The sequence below is a fragment of the Meles meles genome, chromosome 10 (genome assembly GCF_922984935.1).
Source record: "Meles meles chromosome 10, mMelMel3.1 paternal haplotype, whole genome shotgun sequence".
Classification (NCBI taxonomy): Eukaryota; Metazoa; Chordata; class Mammalia; order Carnivora; family Mustelidae; genus Meles; species Meles meles.
Window position 1 is genome coordinate 52920720 of NC_060075.1, and position 11618 is coordinate 52932337.

Sequence of the window (11618 nt, forward strand, 5' to 3'; positions counted from 1 at the left end):
TCTTGGGGCTGTAGGAATGAGTCCCATGTCTGGCTCTTTGCTATGTACAGAGTCTGCATGAGACACCATATGCCCCTCCCCCACCCCCTCAAATAAATAAATCCTTAAAAAAAAGATTTAATAAAATAAAATAAAATAGTCAAATTGTGATTTTTTTTTAAATTTCCAAAGATAAAATGTATACTTTTATTTATTTTTTTTATTTTTTTTAAAGATTTTATTTATTTATTTGACAGAGAGAGGGATCACAAGTAGGCAGAGAGGCAGGCAGAGAGAGAGGAGGAAGCAGGCTCCCTGCGGAGCAGAAAGCCCGATGTGGGGCTCAATCCCAGGACCCTGAGATCATGACCCGAGCCGAAGGCAGCGACTTAATCCACTGAGCCACCCAGGCACCCCTAAAATGTATAATTTTAAAACATGGAGTGATATTTGTCACCTAGTTTACTGGAAAATTATTCTCAGTGTATAAAAAAAAACCCTGTAATTCTTAGAAATAATAATTTTTTAAAAATACTTTATTTTTTTGACAGACAAAGATCACAAGTAGGCAGAGAGGCAGGCAGAGAGAGAGGAGGAAGCAGGCTTCTTGCTGAGCAGAGAGCCTGATGCGGGGCTTGATCCCGGGACCCTGGGATCATGACTGGAGCTGAAGGCAGAGGGTTTTAACCCACTGAGCCACCCAGGCGCCACTAGAAATAATTATTTTAACAAAATAATTAAGTGTCTGCCTTCAGCTCAGTCCCAGGTCCTGGGAAGAGAGTCCCACATCAGGCTCCCTGTTCAGCGGGACCTGCTTCTCCCTCTGTGTGCCACTCCCCCAGTTTGTGCTCTCCTTCTGTTGAATGAATAAATAAAATCTTTTTTTTCCTGAAGATTTTATTTATTTATTTGACAGAGAGAGAGAGAGATCACAAGTAGGTAGAGAGAGAGGGGAAGCAGGCTCCCTGCCGAGCAGAGCCCCATGTGGGGCTCCATCCCAGACTCTGAGATCATGACCTGAGGCGAAGGCAGAGGCTTAACCCACTGAGCCACCCAGGTGCCTCAAACCTTTTTTTTTTTTTAAAGATTTTATTTATTTACTTATTTGTCAGAGAGAGAGAGAGAGAGCAATCAAACGGAGTGGCAGGCAGAGGCAGAGAGAGAAGCAGGCGCCCCCCTAAGCAAAGAGCCCAATGCGGCACTTGATCCCAGGACCCTGGAATCATGACCTGAGCCAAAGGCAGCAACCTAACCAACTAAGCCACCCAGGTGTCCCCAAATAAATAAAATCTTAAAAACAATAACAACGAGAAACTCTTACCTGGAAGAACCTCTTAGTTACCATTCTTGAATTCATCTAGCCCTTTTAAAATTGACTACTTGGATAAGTGTACATAAATGCTTGGTCAATCTTTTTTTTTTTTTTTTAAAGATTTTATTTATTTATTTATTTGACAGAGAGAGAGATCACAAGTAGGCAGAGAGGGAGGAGGAAGCAGGCTCCCTGCGGAGCAGAGAGCCTGATGCGGGGCTCCATCCCAGGACCCTGAAATCATGACCTGAGCCAAAGGCAGCGGCTTAATCCACTGAGCCACCCAGGTGCCCCTGCTTGATCAATCTTTTATGCTCATTATTTCTTCTTTCTTCTCCTTCTCCTGATTCTTATTCTTTTTGTTTTTTAAAGATTTTATTTATTTGGCACACAGAGACACAGTGAGAGAGGGAACACAAGCAAGGGGAGTGGGAGAGGGAGAAGCAGGTGGGGAGCCCGATGTGGGACTCAATCCCAAAACCCCGGGATCATGACCTGAGCCAAAGGCAGCCACCTAACGACTGAGCCACCCAGGCGCCCCTGATTCTTTTTTTTTTTTTTAAGATTTTATTTATTTATTTGACAGACAGAGATCACAAGTAGTCAGGAAGGCCAGCAGAGAGATAGGAGGAAGCAGGTTCTCCGCGGAGCAGAGAGCCGATGCGGGGCTTGATCCCAGGACCCTGCGATTAGGACCTGAGCTGAAGGCAGAGGCTTTAACCCACTAAGCCATCCAGGCGCCCCGGCGCCCCTGATTCTTCTTCTTCCTCTTCTCCTTCTCCCTCTCCTTCTTTCTCTTCTCCTTCTCCCTCTCCTTCCCCTTCTCCTTCTCCCTCTCCTTCTTCCCCTTCTCCCTCTTCCCCCTTCTCCCTTCCTCTTTCCCCCTTCCTCCTTCCTCTTCTTCTTCCTATGTTGCTGCTGCTTCTTCTGCTGCTGCTTCTGCTTCTTCTCCTTCCGCTGCTGCTTCTCCTTTTGCTTCTTCTGCTTCTCCTTCTGCTGCTTCTTCTTCTGATGCTTCTTCTTCTGCTGCTGCTTCTGCTTCCGCTTCTTTTGCTTCCCCTTCTGCTTCCCTTTCTCCTCCTCCTCCTTCCTTCCTCTGCCCCCTCCCCCTTCCCCACACCCCCATCCCCCTCGTCCTCTGCTCCTCTTCCTCCTCTCCCCCTCCTCCCCCTCCTCCTCTGTTCCCCCTCCTCCTCTTCCCCCTCCTCCCCCTCTTCCTCTTTCTCCCTTCCTCCTCCTTCTTCTTCTATGGTTTTATTTATTTGAGAAAGAGAGAGAAAAAGAAAACACGAGCAGAGAAAGGAACAGAGGGAGAGGGAGAAGCAGGCTCCCCACTGAGCAGGGAGCCCAATGCAGGACTCAATCCCAGGACTCCAGGATCATGACCTGAACTCAAGGCAGACACTTAACCAAATGAGCCAACCAGGAGCCCCATTCTTCCTCTCCTTTTTAAGATTGTATTTATTTACTTGAGAGAGAGCGAGCAGGGGGATGAGCAGAAGGAAATGGACAAGCAGACCCCATGCTGAGTGTGGAGCCTGACATGGGGCTTGATCCCACAACTCTGAGATCATGACCTAAACCAAAATCAAGAGTTGGACGCTTAACTAACTTAGCCACCATGTGTCCTTTCTTATTCTTTTTTAAGCATTTAGCTAAACATTCTAGTTTGAAATCTCAGAATTAAGTAAAGCTTTAGAATTATTTAATGCAGCTCTTTGTCTAATGATGGAATCCCCTCTAGAGTAAGTTACTCCTTAGATCAGGTAGTTTAAGGAAATGAGTCTTTTTTTAAGATTTTTTTTTTTTTTTATTATTTGACAAAGAGAGAGCTCACAAGTAGGCAGAGAGATAGGCAGAGAGAGAAGGGGAAGCAGGCTCACCGCAGAGCAGAGAGCCTGATGCGGGGCTCGATCCCAGGACCCTGAGATCATGACCTGAGCTGAAGGCAGAGGCTTTAACCCACTGAGCCACTCAGGTGCCCCAGGAAATGAGTCTTAAACTAGGGTCCATGGCTAGGAGTAATGGATGAACTTTAAAGAGACCCTGAACCTTTGAATATATATTCAGAACTAGATGTGTTTGTATTTGTGTTTATTTTCTCTAAATACCTTAATACTCCTATTAGATTCTAAAAACTATTCCAAACACTCCCCAAATAAAAAATCTTGGTCTTTTTGGGTTAACAGAATTGAAGCTATGTTTTGGTTTGAAAATCATGAGTGGAAATATGAACGCTGGGAACCCATATTTTTCACTGTGAGAGAAGAAAATGGACTAAGAGAAGGTGAGGAAGATCTCTGTCAAGTAGGGTTTGAACTGTAGGTATTAGCATGCACTTATTCATATTAAAATGTTTCCTTTTGGGGGCGCCTGGGTGGCTCAGTTGTTAAGTGTCTGCCTTCAGCTCAGGTCATGATCCTGGGGTCCTGGGATCGAGCCCTGCATCAGGCTCCCTGCTTGGCAGGGGGCCTGCTTCTCCCTCTCCTTCTGCCTCTGCTTCTGTTCCCTCTCGCTGTGTCTCTCTCTGTCAAATAAATAAAAATAAAACAATAAATAAAATGTTTCCTTTTATCAGTATTACACTCCCTCCATAAGACAGAAAGCTTAAACAGACCAATTTCCGGAAAAAGTAGATAAATTTACTAAAGAACTAACCCAGGAGAATACATTTATTCCTTTTTATATTCTTTAAAATCATCTGTAAGTATAAATTTATTTAAACAAAAACTGAAATGGGGGCACCTAGCTGGCTCAGTTGGCAGAGCATATGACTCCTGATCTTAGGGTCATGAGTTTTAGTCCCGTGTTGGGGTTACAGTTTACTTGAAGGAAGGAAAGGAAAGGAAGAAAAGGAAAAGAAAGGGAGGAAAGGAAGGGAGGGGAAGGGAAGGAAAAGAAAGGGAGGGAAAGGAAGGGAGGGGAAGGGAACAGAAGGGAAGGAAAGGAAAGGAAAAAGGGAAGGGAAAGGAAGGAGGGAAAAGAAGACAGACTAAAATGTTAAAATGTTTCAAAACTCATTTGAAAGAGGAGACAGACCACTGTGGTTAAAGCATATTCAATTATTATAAACAAAAAACTGGAAAAAAAAACTTAACCTTTAAGATAAGAATCATCCTGGGTTTTGGCACCAAAAATCTCATGGAGATTTATTATTATAACACTCTCATGGAGTGTTATTTCCACTATTGGTAATGCTAGATTTGATGACTTTGTTAAAGTGGTGACTACCAGACCTCTCCAATGTAAAAGAAAATTTCTGTTTTCTTTTAAAGAAAAAAATGAAAAGGGCGCCTGGGTGGCTCAGTGGGTTAAGCCGCTGCCTTCAGCTCAGGTCGTGATCTCAGGGTCCTGGGATCGAGTCCCACATCGGGCTCTCCACTCGGTGGAGAGCCTGCTTCCCTTCCTCTCTCTCTGCCTGCCTCTCTTGTGATTTCTCTCTGTCAAATAAATAAATAAAATCTTTAAAAAAAAAAAATGAATGTCCCAATCTCCAAAAACTTTTTTTTTTTTTTTAAACTGGGCATGGAGCCTAATGCCTGTTTGAACTCACAACCCTGAGATCAAGCCCTGGGCTGAGATCAAGAGTTGGACGCTTAAACAAACAAACAAACAAAAGTGTTGGATGCTTAACCGCTTAACCGATTGAGCCCCTTGGTGCCCCTCAGAAACATTTCTTAAATGGGTTGGCTAGCTGGCTCGGTCAGTAGAGCATTTGATTCTTGATCTTGGGGTTGTGAGTTCAAACCCCATGTTGGGGTGGAGCCTACTTAAAACAAACAAACAAAAAACATTTCTACTATGTATGTGTTATAAATTACTACTCCTGGGCTTGTTGGCACATGGAATTTCACTTTGCTAACTATAATACAAGTAGGCTTAGAATATTTTTCAGCAGATTAATCCTTTGGAAAACAAATCCTGGCCTCATACTACGAGAAAAATGCAACTAGTAGAATATTGTGTGGTTTATAAACAGAAAAGTTAAAAAGATTTTGAGGGGCACTGGGTGCTGCAGTTGGTTAAGCCTCTGATTCGTCTTTTTTTTTTTTTTTTAAGATTTTATTTATTTATCTGATACAGAGAGAGAAAGAGACAGCAAGAGAGGGAACACAAGCAGGGGCAGTGGGAGAGGAAGAAGCAGACTCCCCGCCTAGCAGGGAGGCGATGTAGTGCTCAAACCAGGACCCTGGGATCATGACCTGAGTGGAAGGCAGACACTTAATGACTGAGCCACCCAGTTGCCCCTAAGCCTCTGATTCTTGGTTTCAGCTCAGGTCATGCATGATCTCAGTGTCCTGATCTCAGGGTTGTAAGACTATGCCCCATCTTGGGCTCTATGCTCAGCCCAGGGTCTGCTTGAGATTCTCTCTTCTCCTGTTTCTCTGTCACTTTAAAGTAAATAAATAAATAACAGGACACTTGGGTGGCTCAGTTGGTTAAGCATCTGCCTTCAGCTCAGGTCACGGTCCTGCTTCTCCCTCTGCCTGCCGCTCTACCTGCTTGTGCTCTCTTTCTCTGTCAAATAAATACACAAAATACCTTTTAAAAATTAAATCTTAAAAAAGTTTTGTAAGGTCACCCATAAAATAAAGCCATAACATACTAGACAAGAAAACATTGACCTTAGATAACACTTTGTGTCATTTAAGACTCCATATATTCTCAAGATCTAGTTTCATTAGTTTTGATTTGTTGAATCTTTGACTAAAATTCATGTTCCATTCTTTTTTTTTTAAGATTTTATTTATTTATTTGACAACGATCACAAGTAAACAGGAGGCAGACAGAGAGAGAAAGGGGCAAGCAGGCCCCTGCTGAGCAGAGCCCAATGCGGGGCTCTATCCCAGGACCCTGAGATCATGACCTGAGCTGAAGGCAGAGGCTTTAACCCACTGAGCCACCCACGCAACCCTTAAAAATTTTATTTTTAAATAATTTCTATACCCAGTGTGGGACTCAAACTCACAACCCTGAGATCAAGAGTTTCTTTCTTTTTTTTTTTTTAAGATTTTATTTATTTATTTGACAGACAGAGATCACAAGTAGGCAGAGAGGCAGGCAGAGAGAGAGAGAGGAGGAAGCAGGCTCCTTGTTGAGCAGAGAGCCCGATTTGCAGCTCGATCCCAGAACCCTGGGATCATTACCCGAGCCAAAGACAGAGGCTTTAACCCACTGAGCTATCCAGACACCTCTGAGATCAAAAGAGTTTCATGCTCTACTGACTAAGCCAGTCAGGTGCCCCTAATATGTACATTTTAGTATTACCAAAATGGTGAATTAAAAAAAAAAAGATTTTATTTATTTATTTGAAACGAGAGAGAGCATGAGTGGAAGGGAGGGAGAAGCAGGCTCTCCGCTGAGCAGGGAGCCCAATGATGCGGGGCTCCATCCCAGGGCCCTGGGATCATGACCTGAGCCAAAGGCAGACCCTCAACCACCCAGATGCCCCCACCACATGATGAATATTTGAGAAGTAATTCTTCTAAATAATGTCTAAAGACTGGTGCCTAGAGACAAAAACCCACTCACTCCTTTTCTCACCCATATTTGTAAGGGTTTTTTTTTTTTTCTTTTAAAGATTTTATTTATTTCACGGAGAGAGATCACAAGTAGGCAGAGAGGCAGGCAGAGGAGGAGGGGGAAGCAGGCTCCCCGCTCAGCAGAGAGCCCGATGTGGGGCTCCATCCCAGGACCCTGAGATCATTACCTGAGCCGAAGACAGAGACTTAACACACTGAGCCACCCAGGTGCCCCAGGGTTGTTTTTTTTTTTTTTTAAGGAATTCTGCCACAATTATAACTCTAAATGGAAATGCATTATGCTCTTCCATACTCTGCATTTCTTCCTAGCAGAATTACCCAATTATGATCTATATCTCCATGTTAGCTGTAACATATGTTTCTTCAAACAATATTTAAATAGTGGATGACAGGGGCGCCTGGGTGGCTCAGTGGGTTAAAACCTCTGCCTTCAGCTCAGGTCATGATTCCAGGGTCCTGGGATAGAGCCCCACAATGGGCTTTCTGCTCAGCAGGGAGCCTGCTTCCTCCTCTCTCTCTCTCTCTCTGCCTGCCTCTCTGCCTACTTGTAATCTCTGCGTGTCAAATATATAAATAAAATCTTTTTAAAAAAATAGCAGATGACAAAAACTACGTGTAAAGAAAATCATCCTTGGATAGCAGTTTCCTGTTTCAGGAGAATCAGTAAAATTTCACAGCCAGAAAGGGCTTTAAAGATGTTTTAGTCCGGGCGCCTGGGTGGCTCAGTCTGTGAAGCATCTGCCTCAGCTTAGGTCATGATCTCGAGCTCCTGGGATGGAGCCGCGCATCGGATTCTCTGCTTACCTGGTAGTCTTCTTCTCCCCCTGCCCCTACCTCTACTCATGCTCTCTTGCTCTCTCTCTCCGTCTCAAATAGATAAATACAATATTAAAAAAAAAAAAAAAAAAACAAATCACTTGGTCCAGCCCATCCATTTTCAAACTAGGAAACATCTAGATAAAATGTAAAAGGCTAAAAATATCATTTAGGTGAATCTAATTTGTTTAATCATTAGTAGGTAAGAGTATCCTACATCTGGCAATATGACAGTGGGTTGATGTAACTTCTGCTTATTGTTTGAACACACTGGTCAACAATTACCTGTTTTTTTTCTCCATCCATTTCCTTAAGAACATGAAGAGTGCAAAATAAGCTTTAGCCTAGGTAAGAGTGAAGAGGAAAAATGAGGGGCTCTGCTCTAAGCCAAAAACTGCTACCCTGGAAAGACATGGAGGAGTCATCATGTATAGCTGCACTTAAACAGCAGCCAGAAATGCAGTTTCAAGAAACCTGAAATTTACCATCCTGGGTGATACTCACAAATTACTGAAAAACTTTTGGAAACAGAGCTTTACATGCACAAAATTATAGTGAACCCATGCCTGGATGTTGAATATTGCCCCCCCAAAATGAAAGAAGGATAGGAGTCTGGAAGAAGGCAATAAATGATCAATGGCATCTATCAGTGACTATTTTAAGCACAAGACTGGGAGAACCAGGATACTGTAATCTAGAAAGTCGGAATAAAAGGACATATGATTGAGTTTCAAGAAATGGCTGAAAGGGGCGCCTGGCTAGCTTGGTTGGCAGAACATGCGACTCAGTCTTGGGGTGGTGAATTTGAGCCCCACACTGGGTGTAGAGAGTACTTAACAAAACCTTGTTTTAAAGATTTTATTTCTTTATTTGACAGAGGAAAGCGAGAGAGGGAACACAAACTGGAGGAGTGGGAGAGGGAGAAGCAGGCTTCCCATGGAGCAGGGAGCCTGATGTGGGGCTCAATCCCAGGACTCTGGGATCTTGACATGAGCTGAAGTCAGACGCTTAACAACTGAGTCACCAGGTGCCCCTTAAATAAAACTTAAAAAAAAAAAATTGCTGAAAGGAACTGGTAGGATGAATGTGAACTTGTTAACCAAATCCTGGTATTTAGAATGAGAAAATGTGCTTTCCATCTTGAGAGATGCTTGCAGGGGGTGGTTCTTTGGACAATAGATAGTGAGCTTCTTGTGGCCCCTTCCCCCCAATTTCTGTTAGGACAAGAAAAACCAAGAAACCTCTGGGTGACAACAAAAAAATATTTATTTGATACAAGTGTTGTTTTATGGGATACCTGCTTGGCTCACCCCATACAGCATGCAACTCTTGATCATGAGCTCTGGGTCATGAGTTCAAGTCCCACATTGGGCATAGAGTTTACTTAAAAAAAAATTGTTTTATGAGGCACTTTTATTTTTAATGAAGGGAATTTAATATTTTCATATCATTTAGATATGTTCAAGAAGGGTTTATACAAATTCCCAAATAAAGGCTTATTAATGGGCCATTAAGGGGCTACCTGGGTGGCTCAGTGGGTTAAGCCTCTGCCTTCAGCTCAGGTCATGATCTCAGGGGCCTGGGATGGAGCCCCACATCGGGCTCTCTGCTCAGTGGGGAGCCTTCTTCCCCCTCCCCCTCTGCCTGCTGCTCTGGCTACTTGTGATCTCTCCCTCTCTCTGTCAAATAAATTAATTAAATAAAAATAAATAAATAAATAAATAAAATGGGCCATTAAGGAAAATTCAGGACATTTTGGATAAATCACTGATATTTTTAAGGATTACATGATTGGCATTTATATGCTGCCTCTTAAAGCGTGGCAGGCAAGGACCATACTGTATGCATCAATCTCTATCTTCCACAATGCACTAAATCTTTTGGAGTCCAAATAGTTATTGAAAAAAAATAAGTAAACACTACTTCACCAAGCTTTTTTTTTTTTTGAGATTTTGTTGATTTTTTTGACAGAAAGAAAGCAAGCACAAATGGGGAGTGGCAGGCAGAGGGAGAGGGAGAAGCAGGCTCCCCACTGAACAAGAACCCTGGGATCATGACCTGAGCCCAAGGCAGATGCTTAACCGACTGAGTCACTCAGGTGTCCTCACCATATGTTTTTTAGCGCCCCTAATTACAGCTATTTTAAAGTAGAAGGTAAAATGAGTTTACTGTAACTTCCTAGAACCCCATTTGATAATTTATATTTAGTTCTCAGTAGCTTTACTTTTTTAACCCAAGAATTACTGTTTAAGGAGTCTAGATCAGGGGCGCCTGGGTGGCTCAGTGGGTTAAGCCGCTGCCTTCGGCTCAGGTCATGATCTCAGGGTCCTGGGATCGAGTCCCGCATCGGGCTCTCTGCTCATGGGGAGCCTGCTTCCCTCTCTCTCTCTCTGCCTGCCTCTCTGTCTACTTGTGATCTCTCTCGGTCAAATAAATAAAATCTTTAAAAAGAAAAAAAAAAAGGAGTCTAGATCAGATTGGCTCTCTTTCTGGACCTTTTGCTATTCTTTGTTTTCAAACAGGAATATATCCTAGGATGACATTAGGACTAAATCATAAAAATTTTATGTTTACTCAGTATATTTTGTCAAATGTGACAAAAATCATTCATAGTAAGACTTAAAAAACTTTTCTTTGAATTCAACTTTTATTTTTTAGAAGTTAATGTATGCATAAAAATTCATGATACTCTGACATGACTCTACTGATAATGAATTATGAGCAAAGATTTTTCATCACCCTTATAAAGCTGAAAACTATAGTGTTCCAACATATTTTGGTACAGAATTAATTTATAGTCTCAATCCTAAAGTAGCTAGTTCTTCTTTGAAACTGGGTCACCACATGCCTTTTATTTTTTTAATTTATTGCTTTTTTTTTTAAGATTTTATTTATTTATTTAACAGACAGATATTACAAGAAGGCAGAGAGGCAGGCAGAGAGAGGAGGAAGCAGGCTCCCCGAGGAGCAGAGAGCCTGATGCGGGGCTCGATCCCAGGACCCTGGGACCATGAACCGAGCCTAAGGCAGAGGCCCCAACCCACTAAGCCACCCAGGCACCCCTGCCTTTTATTTTATTATTATTTTTAAGATTTTTAATTTAAAAATTTTTTAAGAGATTAATCTTATTATTTTTTCTTTTTTTATTTATTTGACAGAGAGAGAGATCACAAGTAGGCAGAGAGGTAGGTAGAGAGAGGAGGAAGCAGGCTCCCGGCGGAGCAGAGAGCCCGACGCGGGGCTCGATCCCAGGACCCTGAGATCATGACCTGAGCCGAAGGCAGCAGCCTAATCCACCGAGCCACCCAGGCGCCCCATGATCTTATTTTTTTTTTTTTTTTTAAGATTTAGTTTATTTATTTGACAGAGAGAGAGAGAGAGAGATCACAAGTAGGGAGAGAGGCAGGCAGACAGAGAGGAGGAAGCAGGCTCCCCACTGAACCTGACACGGGGCTCGAGCCCAGGCCCCCGAGATCATGACCCGAGCTGAAGGCAGAGGCTTAACTCACTGAGCCACCCAGGTGCCCCTAGAGATTTATCTTATTTTAGAGAGAGAGAGCATGCAGGCACCAGAGAGGAGGGTCAGAGGGAGAGGGAAGAGGTAGATTCCTTGCTGAGCATGGAGCCTGACTTGCAAGGCTCTATCCCACCACCCTGACTGAGATCATGACCTGAGCAGAAATCAGCTGTCAGACACTTAACTGGCTGAGTCACCCAGACACCCTCTGCACCCAACGTGGTGCTTTCAAAACCCCGAGATCAAGACCTGACTGCTCCTCCGACCGGGCCACCCAGGTGCCCTACCACATGCCTTCTAGAGAGTGAGGTAGCATATGCATTTGCACAAATATCCTAGCATTTGTATGTTCAACAACTTTAATTGAGGACTTGCTTCATAGAAGACTGAGTTATATAGTGTCATGCATTCACTCAAAAATATTTATTGAGTATATATTACATGTCAGACA